The 14,768-nt window shown below is 46.7% G+C and overlaps 2 protein-coding genes across 10 annotated transcripts in view; one reads left to right on the top strand and one right to left on the bottom strand.

Moving 5' to 3' along the window:
• LOC126518320 (uncharacterized) overlaps nt 1–14,768 on the top strand; it is a 467,293-nt gene that overhangs the window by 232,279 nt on the left and 220,246 nt on the right. For all 3 annotated transcript variants that reach the window (XR_008609658.2, XM_055064402.2, XM_055064401.2), the window contains exon 3: nt 12,513–12,915. The gene's annotated coding sequence lies outside the window, so the exon portion shown is untranslated. The remainder of the gene's footprint in view (nt 1–12,512; nt 12,916–14,768) is intronic.
• Stacl (SH3 and cysteine-rich domain-containing protein) overlaps nt 1–14,768 on the bottom strand; it is a 326,980-nt gene that overhangs the window by 293,351 nt on the left and 18,861 nt on the right. The gene's annotated exons all lie outside the window — the stretch shown is intronic.

The raw sequence follows: 14,768 nt of genomic DNA, 5'->3' as shown, positions 1-14,768 counted from the left end.
CCACCAGTGTTCTGATAGCAAGTTTCCGCGCTCATCGAGTGAGATGTGTTTAATTGTTCATACTTGACACCGTGCTTGTTAATTTAATTAGTAGGCAAATGTTTACAAGCTTATACGGTCGATAAAACTCCCATCTTTACTTCGTATAGTTGTCTACAAATTTGATATCGCAATCGATGCATCGAATTTCGGGAGAGACTGCAACTTTCTTTTTGTCTTTATGAAAGTGGCCGGATTTCATCACGCCATAAAAATCAGTAGCATCATTTTTTTTTGCATTTCTGGAAACCGTTGCGAGCTAGTTCCTTGCATTGGCCACTTCAGGTCTTCCATTGGGATCAATCACACAACTCTCCCCGGTAAAAAATTTGTCTAACTTCTATAATTACTTGTTTAATTACAGCGTAAAGCTATATCCAAATTATGATTTTGTGATAAAAACAATCAATAGGAAATCATTTAGTTATATTTGAGGAGTTTCGCACGCATTTCCTGAAACAGCCGGTATATTATATAGCTAATATGAGTAAATAATTTACATTGTTTTATGAGCGGGCGGGTGGACGGATGGATGAACCAAGCGTGCTGCTTTTTTCCACCTTCGGAGCAACCACCTGGGTTAACAAAGGCGCAGCTAAGGGAAATTTTTTACACGTTTTCTTTTCTTTAAGTTTGCCAGCAATTTAAGTGTTACGGCGTTTCTGCATTCTAAACCCATGGGACTGCGGTTGTCGTGGACCCGTACGGGAACCACTATCTCCACTTCATGGGGGTGGAAAGTAAAAAAGAAAAAAAAAGAAAAAAATTACCTTTGCCGCAGGGCACCCCCTTTGTTTCACGATCGCGATGCCCAAAGTGAGGGCGGGTGCTTAGATTCGAAAAATCTAGAATGACCCCCCCCCCTCCGTCTTTTCGCTGCGACATCACGACGAGACGGGTGCGAGAAATAAAATTTTATTTTGCAAACATCCAAAAGAAAAATCTGTGCAGACAGTGAACCCACCGCTTGTGTCGGATGCTCAGTTACAATCACTGCAACTCGAGTTCGTCGCACCGCTTGAACCTCCGCTCTCGGTGTCCCACAGCAGGCCGTCTTCCGTTCCGTCGAAATGGTTTGTGATCGAGCACTTCTGAAATGATTTGACCTCATCGTCCACTTGGACCCGCTTCCGAGCATCCGAAATCCACTTTGCGATGGTTGATGGGGGCGCTTTCTGCAGCTTTCGCCGTACAGCCGTACAGTCCGGTTGTGCGGCGTACTCGCGTCGCGGACGCCGTGCCACCTCGGGACTCGGACTATCCCACGGCTCCGGCTCGATGACAGAGTGAGCAAGAGCACTTGGCAGCCTTGGCAGCCTTAGCTACGCGCTCCTCCTAACAAACAGGGGGGTGCTTAGATTCGCATGCAAACTCTTTTTCGAATTTTTTCGCGAAAATAGAGGGGGGTGCTTAGAATCGCGAAAATACGGTATGTTCATTGCCAAATGTGAAGCAGTTGCTGAGATGACAACTAACAGCGAAATTTGACGTCACAAGAGATTCATGCAGGCCCAATTCGCAGGCGTAGCAGCACAGCGCCGCGTTAATGAAACCCGCAGATGGCCGGAGAAACCTTTATTTACATGTTTTTTTGAAAAACGTAGCAAGAACATCGTGTTTCACATAATAACAAACTCTAAGAGAAAGACCTCCCAATAATTTCGCGGAAGCTTGCGGCATAAGTACAAGTTTATGGATTTCCGGAATGGCACGTTCCCGCTTACCAAGAAAAGCGTCGACACGGCGGTCTTGTCCGGTAATCTTCACAAAGCATGTGGCTTTCCTTTTTTAAAACTTTTCCTACTGCGTTATACTCATTTCTTTTCTCCTCGTGTTCGTAAAATTTTCACTTTAGGGCTCCCACTTCATCGGCTGTCCCATCATTCATCAATAAAATATCTTGTTTGAGCCTGCGAGTAAGGATTAAACTATTCTCCTCCGACGTTAAGCTCAGCATTGCTCTATTAAAAAAAGTAACTTTTATCAGTTGTCAGCGTAGGAAAAAAAAAAGCTAACTGTCTGCATTCTACGCTCGCGAAAACATACATTGCGCTGCTTTTATATCGCGGGGAATTGTGAGTATCTTAACCTCACGAGCTTTAAAGGTTTCGGAATGTTGTCAGCAATTAGCGTGGTGGAGTTCCAGACAGAACAGGCATAACTTTTTGTTGACCGAGTGTTCTCTTTATGCAAAGTTTGCTTGGTTACATACGTATATTTCTCCGAAATTTGAACATGGTGCAAGTATATCCATGTTTGCGCGTGATGAGTTGCAGGGTTCATAACTCGGAACAAAAGGGAGACCAATATACAAAGTGGTCCGAACTGTCATCAAGCTGTTCAGAGCGCAAAAGCTGCTTACCAGCTAGAAAATTACACATGGTCAAGTCGAGCCGTTAACGGCGGGAATACTTCTAGAGAGAAATACTATGAAAGCTGAAAGCCGCAATAGCATCAAACCAACAGCTACGCACGTCGGTTTATGGACGATAAGGTCGTTGCGCCACTAATATACAATTTTTACGCGAGGATTGCCTGCAGGCGTTTATTTAAATACTCATACATGTGGCAGCGCCAGCTGCTCGAGAAAAGTAAAGGATCATCTGGCTCTCGAAGTGGCGCTTTCATGTCAGTCGTTCAAAATGTGGTTATCATCCTCTTCATCATCCTCATCATCATCAGCCTGTTACAGCGAAGCTGTATATGCCTAGGCGAAACGCTCGTGGTCCGACCACAGAAACGACCTTTAGCGCATACCCTCTTAAGCAATGGCTCACACCCCCTTAGACGCGGCCTCCCCATTACGACGACAGAAGTCGTTCTTCTCCCGAGGAGCAACTGGCCTACGACCAACAGCGCTGAGAGCAGGAGCGGCGTCGCGCCGACGCCTCGAGAGGAGATCGGGCCCGCGATGCGGAGAGCAAGTGGCATTAGAGAGGTTTAGTTTAGGGGACGCAAGCGGCTTGCGCACACAAGAACTAGGGGCGACGGTACTGCGCATGCGCGGACCTCCTCGTCTCGGTCAGCGCATGCGCAGTACCGTCGCCCCTAGTTCTTGTGTGCGCAAGCCGCTTGCGTCCCCTAAACTAAAGCTCTCTAACGTCGGGCCGATCCGGCGGCTCGTGTGGCCGAGAGAGGTCGCCAGCGGCGACGTCCGGCCGGGGATCCAGCGCTTCAAGGCCGCGAGGCAGAGACGCGACAACGTCGGCGTCAACATAAACACCATGGCGACACACTTCAGCTTCGCTGGTTTACCATCTGTACGGGATGTACGGGATGTACATCTGGGATGGGTCACATGACCGTGCGTGGGATGGTCACGTGACCCATCCGGGATGGGTCACGTTTTTTTTTTATGTCCACTACAGGACGAAGACCTCTCCCTGTGATCTCCGATTACCCCTGTCTTGCGCTAGCTTATTCCAACTTGCGCTTTCAACTGTTTGTATTTCACCACTCCCCTTCATTTTTTTCTGACGTCATTAACTGCGCTTCCCTTCCCTTGGCGCCCTTTCTGTAACTCTAATGGTCCTCCAGTTACTTACCGTACGCATTACATGGCCTGCCAGGAAAATTTATTTTTCTTAATGCTAACGCGAATATCGGCAAAGGCGTTTGCTCTTTGATCCACACCGCTCTGTTCCGGTCTCTTAGCGTTACAGCTAACATATGTTTTTGCATCGCTCTTTACGTGGTCCTTAAATTGTTCTCGAGCTTCTTGGTTAACCTCCGAGTTTCTGACCCATGTTCGCCGGTACAATGCAATAACTGTACACTTTTATTTGCAGCGGCAGTCGTAAGCTCCCAGTCAGGATTTGGTAATGTCTGCCCTACGCAAAACAACACAATTGTATTCTTCTGTAAATTTTCTCCTAATGATCAGGGTCTCCTGTGAGTAATCGACCTGGACAAACGTACTCCTGTACAGACTCTAGTAAGCCTGTAAAAGATACGTAAGGAAAAGTAAGGGATATCATAAACTTTAACGTGGAAATATTGAGGAAACACTAAAACGTGGCCGCAGCATGAAACCAGTGAGAAGAAAATATTGCATAGGATAGGGCAAGATATATGCACTGAAACATAAGCAGGGTAATGTCATCAAAAATTTCGATGGTATAGCAAGAGCAGCGGAATAATTCTATACGGGCCAGTACACTACCCAGAGCAGCCATGCTACCTTCATTCGAACTAGTGATGAACAGGATACAGGGACGCTTTCTATAACTAGCGATTATGTTAGAAGAACCTTGCAAAACATGACCCGACGAAAACTGGCAGAAGGAGATAGAATAGCCGCAGATTTATTCAAATGTGGGGAAGATATTATACTTTAAAAACTTATAGCGTTTTCTACATAATGCCTCCCGACTTCAAGTATATCGGGTAGCTGGAAGAATGTCAAAATTATACTAATTCATAAGAAGGGAGACGTTAAATAATCGAAGAAATATAGGCCCATTAGCTTGCTTTCTTACAATACCAATGCAATTTCCAATACAATCAGGGCAACACTTCGATCAATCAAGAGAGCAGACTAGCTTCAGGAAGGGATATTCTACAATGGATCAAATCTATGTCATCAATCAAGTAATTGAGAAATTTGTGCAGTACAGCTACAATCTCTCTTTCTCTCTCTCTCTCTCTCTCTATATATATATATATATATATATGAGGGAGACAGAGAGAGAGAGAGAAAGCGTGAGATTGACTAGGGTATCGCACGCGTAATGTGAAGACATGGGACGTGGGATCGTTCCCCATCTGCGGCATGTTGTTTTTTAATCTACTTTTATTGACATTAATTTATGATTTCTTTCATTCAAACAGTAAGTATAAGTAATTTCCCCTATATTGTCTTTGGTGTCTTTGTTGTCTTAGTGTTGCTATTGTATATATATATATGTATATATACCGTGTCGGTTAGGGTACCATTCAGACGCTCCTCGAGACCATTCGACGTGAATCGTACCCTAGCAGACACGCTTGCAAAGTATGTCTCGTCCGACCATACTGATTGGGAGCTTGCCCTACCCTATGTCACTTTTGCGTATAATTCTTCGCGTCACGACACCGCCGGTTATTCCCCGTTCTTTCTGTTGTTCGGCCGAGAACTTACGTTGCCACTGGACGCATCCCTCCCATCCGCCGCCGCAGAGACAAGCGAGTATGCACTTCACGCCATCACCAGGGCAGCCCAAGCCCGCGAAATTGCCCGCGCTCGCCTCCTGACCTCGCAAGGGAAGCAACGGCGTTTGTACGATCACCAACACAGAGACGCCCACTTTTCGCCTGGATCTCCGGTACTCCTGTGGTCCCCGACTCGTCACGTTGGCCTGTCAGAAAAACTCCTGTCTCGGTACACAGGCCCATATCGAGTGCTGCGTGCCGTGACTCCTGTTACGTGCGAAATCGCCCCAGTCAGTACCAGTGCCTCGTCTGCCCCGAACTCCACTGACGTTGTGCATGTCGCACGCCTCAAACCGTATTACTCTCCTCTGATCACCGATATTTAGACGCACCGGGACGGTGCTTCCGCCGCCGGGGATATTGATACATGCATATTGCGTGTTTCTTGTGGCCGATGCACCCGGGCGCCTCGACGAAGACGACGAACACTCTCTGGCTCTCGAGCTTCCGGCTGAACTGGCTAGCGGTGTCTTATCCTTTATAAATATACTTTGTAAATAGTTTCCAGTTCTTATTCCTGCGTTCGCGTAACAATATATATATATATATATATATATATATATATATATATATATATATATGTATATATATATATATATATATATCAACAGCATCGTTGAACGCTGTAACAAATGGGTTCATCACGCAAGACGAGGACACGAGAAAATACGAATGTATATATATATATATATATATATATATATATATATACTTACCTTTTGCTTTGTGTGCTTATAATCTCTCACATGTCATAGATTCCTTTCTGTGGAGAAGTACACACACTTCGTGTAAAGGCTCTCCTATACGTTGAAATTATAGGGTAGATGTGACGAGAGAAGGACGCGTAGCAAGAAAAAAATAACCAAGAGAAAAAGACCAGAATAAAAAAAGCAGTTTTCTCTCTGCTCTCGTTTTGGTGTCGCCCCGACGAAGCCTGCGAAACTCATCAGCGGCCATTCAAGCGTTGCTAGAACTGGCAGCTTGCACGAGCCCGCAAGGAACGTTTCATCGCTTTCCCCTCACCATCCAACCTTCGTTTGTGTTTCATTTCATGCGACTCAATCTTTTTTTTAAATTTTTAATCGTGCACCGACGAGTCGTGCGCACCTTATGCTAAAAGCGGATCACCGCGCCGACTGTCGGCATTTACTGTTACGCGTCGCGTTTATGCGGGCGCAGTAATTTCGGAGAGAGGCCCTTAAGCGCCCATCATTACACGCTATTTGGCTCCGTCCTTGCGTAATGCTTCTCTTCGCTACCCTACCCGCCTTACCTTAACTTCCACGGTGAAACTTAAGACGCTTCCACATAGTTCGACGTCTTGCACGTGTGCCCAGATGGAGGTGGCTTAGCTATATACAGGATGTTAGCTACAATTTTCTTTTGTTTTCACAGTTTAGAATTTGCTCATCTGTACACATATTTACTATTGTATGTGTGCTGCTCTGCAAAGAAAAAAAAAATACAAAAATGCGTAGGAGGGCGACGGCTGCACACTGTTCATGTAATGGTGAAGACGAAACAGCACCAATCTTTGGAAAACGGTGAATAAAGCCGCTGAGAAACGGTTGGCTGTAGAGCATACATTTAGTATGAAGTTTCGCTAGGTAGCGCAGGAGTAACACTAGGCGCTGTTGAATATTGCGTCAATCCGTCTATAGTGTTACTGTTTATTCATACGGCAATGTCTGGGGTGAAGCGGCTAAAAGTAGATGAAAGTTCCTAACGATGCCCACCCGCCTTACCCGTACATTGCTCAAAGGCAATGGATGTGATTCATCATGGCGGCGGTTCAACGTTGCCCTGGAGAACTGAAACTTTCTTACGGGTAACTGTGCTGCAGACAGTATAGACAGCTCGCTTGCACAAGTGGACAGCCGAATTAATGCATTGGGCACTGTTGATGCCGACACCTCCGCAACGGACTCCCGTGAATGGCATCATCAGAGATTCTATCCCCTGCCACGGTAGAGCATCAAGGAATGCGAAAACACTGACGTAGAAAGAACTAGATATAGGCCAAAGAATAACGTGTAGTTAAATTTTAACGTGTATCTATCCCCTGCTGCGTCATTCACAACCCTTGTGTTGGTTTAGAAAATCAATGAATGAATGAATGAATGAATGAATGAATCAATCAATCAATCAATCAATCAATCAATCAATCAATCAATCAATCAATCAATCAATCAATCAATCAATCAATCAATCAATCAATCAATCAATCAATCAATCAATCAAAAGTGTCACAGATGTTGTACGCACCACCGCCAACAGTTCTTTGATCGTACTCGGGCCGTCACCTCGCGCTACCGCCTCCTTCAATGCATTGCAGGCGGAGACAACGCGTGAGTGCCACTTATAAGTGGCAGTCTTCTTAGCGGTTGGCTACTGCCATGGTACACTGAAAGTAAAAGTGGTCAGCAACACGAACATAGCACGAAGGTGCCAAGAAAACTCATAAGTCCAAATGTTGCTCTTCGGGTGAATTCTGTTGATTTACATTACTGCACGCGGTCGGATAGAGGCGACGCGCGAGTGCGACTGAAATAAAATACGACGCCTCTCTGTGCATCCTGTATAAACATTCGGCATTGGCCGTATGTACGCTCAAGTGATGCCCTGGCCTGAAGGCAAGCCACATTACCGGCCAAATGAAGTTTTTTTTTTTTTAAATCTTTTGGGGAATTTGGGAAATTGCACCGGCGCCCCGGGGTGACGACTATTGGATGAAACGGCGCATTGGGGCGCCTCGGCGCGCCCCGGTGCGATTTGCCGCATTTTCCATTTGATTCTGTTCAGGCAGAACTGCTCGCGAACACGCTAAGTCGCTCACGCTCTACCACGAGCACCTAGACTTCCCGAGATCAGTGCACGTCCTCGCTCATCATTGGGGAATCTGCTGCGCGACCGTCGGAATCTACAACTAGAACCAAACCTCTACACTGAATTACCGCTTTTACGCCCGCTCGTCTAATATGTTACGATCTGATATTTCGCACATCTTCGCAAGTAACAAAACCCGCTCTCGCCGTTTCAAGGACGAAATGACTCGCTGAGAGTTTGCAAATTCGATTCGATTATTGCTGCTGAGGGAAACTAGCGCAACAACGACAAAACGTAACAGACACAGGAAGGAAGGAGGAAGGCCAGCGCTATACTTAGAACTGTTTAATAGCGGGAAGGGTTTCCGATATATATCACCTTGTCGCGCGTGCGCACAGGTGATACAACAACATAATCGCAGGCATGACACGCGTGCATTGGTGGCGGTTGCGCAAGAACTCGTATTCTGAAGTAAGTCATGGCATAGATGGATCAAGGAGGCTTCCGGAGAAAGTCTTGAAGAAGTGCTACCGCTCCTGCCTGGAATAGTTCTCTCCCTGAAACGCACCTCACCACCAAATGAAGTAACGTGAGCTCCCATATGTGCGCCCTTGTCCCCTTTCTTGCTTAGTTTCTTGCGCGTTCTCCCGGGCATGTGTCCCATCGTCCCACTTGGAGTGGTGCGGCAGGCGTGTGCGAAGGCTAATCGTCTCCAGCTTTTCTAACACATAGCTGATGTCACCGGGTGAACTTGGACTCTGGTGCGAAGCTGTCCCCTACATATATCGCACGGCACGTTGTGCATGGCACACCTCGATGGGCGTTATAAAGAGTTACACCCAATTTAAGTTCACGGCAAGAAAGTACCGCGTAGTGTACCGTGTTACACGGTGTAAAAGCACGGTGATTCATGGTTTTGTAGGGTGAACAAGAAGTTCCACAACAGCCGACGCCTCGAGCTTTTCTTAGGCCACACAATGAGGTCAAACAATGCGCAGTGTCCGGGCCTTTGAATTAGGTTTTATTAGGGTCTGCATGGACGGAAATTGCATTATGAGTAATGTTCTAATAAAGGTTCGGCTAAGTGAAGGCGTTGCAGAAAATTGAATGAACCAGCCCGAGAAATGAAGCAAGAAACAGGACCGAGAGACGGTTGGTACAGGTTGGCAAGGGGCATTTTGCGAAAGCCGAAACATGTTGAGATAGGAGAGAGAGAGAGAAAAAAAAATGCCCTTCTAGTTTCGTTCGACGTTTCTGCGAAACTCGCGGGCGCGTGAAATTGGCCAGACGGCGACATTTGGCGCCCGAAAAGCGCCTTGTCTGCCCCCCCCCCCCCCCCATCTCCCCTATAGCTTTCGAGCGCTCAACGTCGTCGATTTTTGCTTGTGTTTTTCCTGCCTCTGAGACAGCTGCTATGCCATGGCACAGTCTGCTTTCACCTTTGGGGCTTCATTCTAAGCAATCTTCGCTTAAAATTTTTTTTAACGTGCCTTCCCTGCATCACAGGTTGGGACGCTGTCCGCTATCGCCTTCAACGTGCCTTCTACTTCTTCTTCCTTTTTTTAAACTGTGATTCCTAGCGCCGCGAGTCTGCATTGGCTCACCTTGCTTACTTGACAGAAGAGGAATGGTAGCCCCGTCTGGGGCTACCATTCCAAAAAATGAAGCAGTCAAGGTTAAAACCTTGACTGCTTCATTTTTTTGACCGCCTCTCACGTTCGCTTCGTGTCCTTCGCAATAGCAGAGCTGCTCGCCCTGCTTTGTATCGACTTCTGAAACTTTTTCGTTATTTTTCCGGAGGAGAGTGTAGGGTGTCTTACCTTGCTGACTTCGAGGGAAGCGGGGTATGAAGACGAGACAGCCCCTGTTCCTGGAATTTCTCTTCGCCGGCTTTACACGCAAACCGGCCTCTGGCGATAGCAAAACGCTGTAGCACCGCGTGGGAGCAGTGGCAGTTTCGCCATGGGGCCACCTTCTCCGGACACGTTGATATATGGCGTACTCGGCACTGTGTGCCATATATAAAACGCTTCTGCGTCTTCGTGAAGGCACCCGAGGACGTCTGGCCAAGGTCGAAAGAAAAATAGAAAAGCCAGCAGTGTCTTCCCGTCCTTGGTTTCACGGAGCTCAATCACCAAAATTTAAACGTTGTCTGATCTAAGATGTTCAATGTCCCAAGTGTACACTGCCGCTAGCTAGAAATGTCATAGATCAGGGGTTCGGGATGAAGTTGTCCACCCGCGGTTTTTTGGGGCTTCCCCCTTTTTGGCTTTAACGGTCTGCTTAACATTGTCTCGTTATCGGAGTTTGACTATTCGGAAGTAAAACTGGCGCTACGACAGACGTTGTAGCCCAAGGCGCTCTGGTTTAGACTAACTTGGACGCCTGGTGTTGCGTAACGTTGCGGTCACCAAATATGAGCACACGAATTTATTCTATTCTGTTCCGATCGAAAATGAGGTAGCTGCGGCTGGGAATTGAATCCCCAACCTCCTGGTTAGCGTCATGACGTTGTAGTCTCACAAGCCAACGCATCTTTTTTTCTCTCTCTTTACTTAACAGAGATACCACTTAAAAGATCGAAACTTGGTTCCCGTATAAGTCCATGCTCTCTGTTACGTAACTTATAGCGGCGGCCGGAGTCATCGTAGTATCACCGTCTTTGTTATTGCGCCATCGTTGTGAAACCACTCCTGACCCTTACCCGCGCCATCAGGCGAACAAACTTAAATTTTTGCCCACTACCGCCGCTGCAGTGCTCGCGGTTTCCGCGCAATAAAAGACCATGTCAACATTTCCTTCGTTATGGAATGCGATATTCCGTTTTACTATAAAAAACATTTAGGCGAAGAGAGATAGGCGTATAGTTAAAGCGTAGGCCGTCACGAGTAGTACGTGCAGAAAGTTCGATTAGGCATCGCCATTCGACCATTGTTGTTGTGCCCTTTGTTCCAGCCAAGTCTACGCTCCCACTCAGACCAAACTTTCTGTGATTGCGGAAGTTTATTCTACACGTATATGAGCTAACCTTACCTAACCCAACATCGTCCACCTGATTTAGTGCACTTACAGGCCTTCATTTGTTCGTGCAGGCCGCTTTGTTGCGAGTACCGTGGTGTTTGTAAAAGAGCGCTCGCGTCTCTCTTCTTTCACGGGCGAGACGCTTAAGGGACCACACGCACGGCTGTCTAGCGCAAACTACTTCAGAGCCCATCAGCGAGTCGGCCCACTCGCTGCACATTAGCGGATTGGCATAACGCACCGCTTCAAAGTTGTATCTTCGGAAACGGGGTGGTCAGACTGACCATGAAGAGCTAACGAGCCGTGACGTTGATTAAGCAGGGCAACCTGGATCTCATTATATCGAACGTATATGAGACCGCTGACCGACGATACTAAAACGTACCAGGACAAACACTTTGCGTTTGCTTTAGAATACCGTGACGAAGATTTAAGTTGGCTTGCTTTATATATATATATATATGACTTCAAGATAGATGTTGCGGCAATGTTATAATTAAAAAATTGATGCACTTCTTAAAAAACAATTGCTCATTTCGTTGACGTATCGGCCGGAGACCAACCTTTCTCAAGACAGAAAACAGTACTTCGTTCCTATAAGAGGCACCGCGTGTGTGGAGTGAGCTCGTGAACAACACCTTGCACTGTGTTGAACGCGACTGAAATTATGGATCGAAAATAGGTGCGACCAAATGTTGATGCATTTCTGTCGTGCTCACCGCTAAATCGCCACTGTATGTCTTTTTTATCTCGAAAGCTTGTCTAAAGAAAAAGAAGGGCTATAAATACTTATGTAGGCTTGTTTCCGCGACAAAAATCAGGAGCACGCGACGGTGGTAGCCATAAAGCCAGGAGGGGTATTCTGTCGCCTTCGTGGAACGAATGCTCATTAGCAGTGTGTTCAATGGGGCTGGTTGGTTCATCTTTAGAATAAAAACAGGAACAGCGCAACACAGGAAAAGCGAGTAAACAGGACAGAGCGCTGACTAGCAACCAAATGCAACCAAAAGCATTTTGCTTATTGAAAAGTGGCGACGCGCGCCTCAGCTCCGGGTCCCTCACGCTTTCAACAAAAGAAATTGATTTTCTTTTTTGCTGACGCATATCCCTCTTATCCTCCTTTTTATGTTCTTTGTCACATTCATGATATATTTATATTGTTACGTAAAAATACGCAGACGAAAAGCTATATACAAGTATATTTAGAAGGAAATACTCCGCACTTGGCCAAGAGGCAACAGCCCGCGCTAGCCTCTAATAGTCGTAGTCGTCTTCACCCTACTCGCCTCTTTGTCGTCGCGAATACTGTTCCGTAGCGATATGCTGCTTCTGCAAGTAAAGCATTTGCTTGCTAGTCAGCGCTCTGTCCTGTTTACTGCCTCGTCCTGTGTGGCGCTGTACCTGTTTTTATTCTAAAGAAGGCTCATTGTTTGCAGGTTGCAAAGCCGAACATCCTCGTGGCCGCAGCAGAAGCATAAGAGAAGTTGACACTTGGTGGAAGTACTGAGCAATGCGGGAAGTTGTCACCAAAGAGTTTGTTCTTTGCCACAACAGTTCTTCACCGTTGCTGTAAGTGGCATCACCATGCGGAGCTTCCGACATGCCGTCTCTTCCAGCTAGACTGTTCCGAGAGGTTTGAAGCACGAAACTCCATGAGACCTCATGCGACACGGCAATAGCTCACTTTGTGCAAGATGAAAGTGTTGTTAGAGCAACTAGAACGCAGGACGGAAGGTGTGTAGGACGGAAGTGCAGACAGACTACGTAAGTTGGAGTGGTTCCACAAGGTGCCCATTGTCTCCGGAGATGGCCCCGAGCATTGAGAGGCACGTGGGTACGGTGAGTGGCCATATAGGATTGCGTATTTTCGACAACGCTCAGAGGTGTGTTTAGACTATGGAAGCGCTCAAAGCTGCCGGGGCGCTAGTTGGCTTCCTGCGGGCCTACGAGAAAAGCTGGGACAGTGACGCGTGCCGCTTCAATTTTTTTGCGGCCGATTATTGTTTCCACGCACGTTTTCCTCCCGTCCTATCACTTTAGATTGTTATTCTTCTGGTGAACCTTTCGGTCTGACCTTTGTCGCTTTCCCTCGTGCGGCCAGAGACGACAGAGGTGTCAAAGAGGCGTAACCTGCTGCCTCTCCTTTTGAGGGGTGCCCTAAGTATACATTTTCATGTTGTGTGCTGTCAGCTAAATTTGCGAACTGAGCGCGGGGCACCGTATGGGACTTACGCCATGGGAGTGGTTTGTCAAATCTGGCAACCTTGTGAGGAGACCTACACGGGGGCAGACGTGGTGTTGTTTGAGTGATTTTCATCAACTCATAATCAATGAGCAATAATTATTTGCATAATTTTCCTGCCCGCTGTACTGCATGCAAGTGGTAGCCACGTTTTCAAGACATTATCCCAGAAAAAATAAAATAGTAAAATAAATAGTAAAAAGGAAGGATCGCTTGCTTCAGCAATATCTCAATATTACTGTGTAGCTCCAAAGTATCCTTCTTGGATGGTTTGGTTGAATTTTGATCTCTTTTCTATCATCTTCTGTCCACGGCTGCCCACTTCAAAATGCATTCGGTTATATATTCTGAAGATAAGTTGGCAATAATCTGTTAGTATAGTCTGCTCACTTCCTGCAGGCGTCTCGTTTTCTGGCGTGTGTTTAATCGCGCAGTCAGTGATGTTAACTAGAAACTGCAGCAATGACTGCCTTGCTTTCGTAAGATGAACAACATAACAGGAGACACGTCGTGATCAAACGGAGACTGTGGGGTCACAAGAATGTCAAGATTTGAATTGATTGACAGTTGGCGGCGAGAAAAGCCCTAGCCCATAGTGAACGATTCGACAAACAAACAGATCATAATCAGAGGACTGGGATTCATTGTGACGTCTCTAGGGAAAGGGCAGTTTATTGATTAATGGCAGTTTACGTCCCGAAGCTACAGCTTGCCCATGAAGAACGCAACAGTGGGTGGCGTCGTATTAAAATTTAACCCACGCGAGATTTTTGGCGTAGACCAATGTCTCAAAACAGGACCTGTTCAGTTAAAAATTTTTGAACCTATCGGAGTGATCGAAACCGCGACATCGTACTTAAAGCCTTGCCAGCAAACCGCCGTATCGACTTGTAGCAAAAATGATCAAGCCGCTGAGAAACAGCATCTAAGTAGCCATTCCTTGTGTAAACTTTCGTATTTGAGGTAGCTTGGTGCTAGGAGTACCGAAGAGTCCGTTCCAGATATTGATAGCAAATCCTGGGGAGACCAGGGAAGAAAGTGTCTTTAAATAAAAGCTGTGCGTTAAAGAAATAAAATAATACGCCAACTTAAAGCGGAGCACAAAAAGACTCCAAGAAATATGGCCACCATTTTTCTCCTCTTCTTTAGCGATCCTTCCTACGTGTTTCTTGCCTATCGAGCATGTATTTGTCTCTCTCTGGAGGAGTGCAACCAGACGAAGGGAGACAGTTACTAGCTGGAAAGCGCGCGGTGCCGGCAGCAAGCCGGTCACGCGAGCCGTCCATTTTGTCGCGATATCAGACGAGGCAGGTACCGCGCCCATGATGGGTGTCCGGCTCACCGCCATCGAACGCCCGAAAACGATCGGCCCCTCAGGGGAAGGTGTCGTTCGAGCCTCAAGAGCTCTGAGTGCAAGATGAGCATCGCGCACGATATAGAGCCGGCGGAA

This window comes from Dermacentor andersoni, chromosome 11, assembly GCF_023375885.2.
Source record: "Dermacentor andersoni chromosome 11, qqDerAnde1_hic_scaffold, whole genome shotgun sequence".
Taxonomy (NCBI): domain Eukaryota; kingdom Metazoa; phylum Arthropoda; class Arachnida; order Ixodida; family Ixodidae; genus Dermacentor; species Dermacentor andersoni.
Note: the sequence above shows the minus strand (reverse complement) of the source record. Positions and strands in the feature narration are given on the sequence as shown.